Consider the following 1,117-nt stretch of genomic DNA (forward strand, 5'->3'; position numbering starts at 1 on the left):
ACACACACACACACACAGAGGTAATGTCAGTCCTCGTATTGACAACCGTTCTACGTTAACAGACATTTGTATTTTTCTGACTAAATGCATAATTACATGAGGAAGACAAAATAAGAAAGTACATGAAAATAGAATATAGTACAACATGCTATTTAGGTTGAACTCATTCAGGCCTTTTTTTGGGGAAACAGGGTTTCTAATGTGAAAATCGAGTGTTTCACATCTTTTTAACAATAACTCATCAGACTCTCTCTGTGGCAACTTTACATGTTCAATACCACAAACAATGTAGAGATGATATCATGTCATTGAAGTGAATGGTGTAATCCCGGTCATTTCTGCGGAGTGTGCTTTTGTTTCCGCTTATACTCTGTTTTAACAGGCTAGTGGTTTTACCTACATAGACTAGACCACATGAGCATGTCAATATGTACACTGTGTGTGTGCAGAGGCACGAGTTATGACACGTTTGATTGGGAATAGTTTCTTGTTGTTGTTGTTGTGTGGGTGGTGGTGTGTGCGGGTTTTATGAGTGGTACATTGCGTGCAGCCACCACAGCGGTAGTTGCCAGTGGGTGGTGGACTCAGGAGCCTTTTGTGAGGCTCTCCTGGACTTTTATCTGGAGAAGTCTGCACGCACTAGCAGATCTTTTATGTTGTGGTTTTTATTTTCTCTCCACGCTTATGGACGACTAGCAGCATGTCTTTCATTTTCTCAAAGTCTGGAGTCTGATTTCAAGTTGTGCCAATGCTTTTTAAAGATCGGACATGGTTTATGCGAGTGTGAAGAATAGGATGTAATGCATGTGACGGACAATCTCTTTTCTTTTGTTACTTTAAAAAAATATCTGATCAAGGTTTTGTTTTTTTTAAGCCTGTCTTGTAGGGTCTTTCAACGCGTTCTGCTGGATGGCCTCGCTGCGTGAATCTCTTCTTCGTGTCCTGTGCTTTCTCCAATTAGTCGTCTACACTCTCGCAAATTCTCCTCAGTCTGAAACATGGACTTGTTAACTCTTGGTGGGATGAAAACTACTGGCAAAGAGGAGGGTGTTTTTGTCTCTTTGCGATACAGTGTAGTTGTTAAATACCCTGTTTTTTTTTTTTGTTTTGTTTTTTG

At 40.3% G+C, this 1,117-nt stretch overlaps 1 protein-coding gene across 2 annotated transcripts in view; it reads left to right on the plus strand.

Annotated features, from left to right (window-relative positions):
- The window catches only part of dcun1d5 (DCN1, defective in cullin neddylation 1, domain containing 5 (S. cerevisiae)), a 40,063-nt gene that overhangs the window by 32,486 nt on the left and 6,460 nt on the right, over positions 1 to 1,117 (plus strand). The gene's annotated exons all lie outside the window — the stretch shown is intronic.

This window comes from Etheostoma spectabile, unplaced genomic scaffold (genome assembly GCF_008692095.1).
Source record: "Etheostoma spectabile isolate EspeVRDwgs_2016 unplaced genomic scaffold, UIUC_Espe_1.0 scaffold172, whole genome shotgun sequence".
NCBI classification, from domain to species: Eukaryota; Metazoa; Chordata; class Actinopteri; order Perciformes; family Percidae; genus Etheostoma; species Etheostoma spectabile.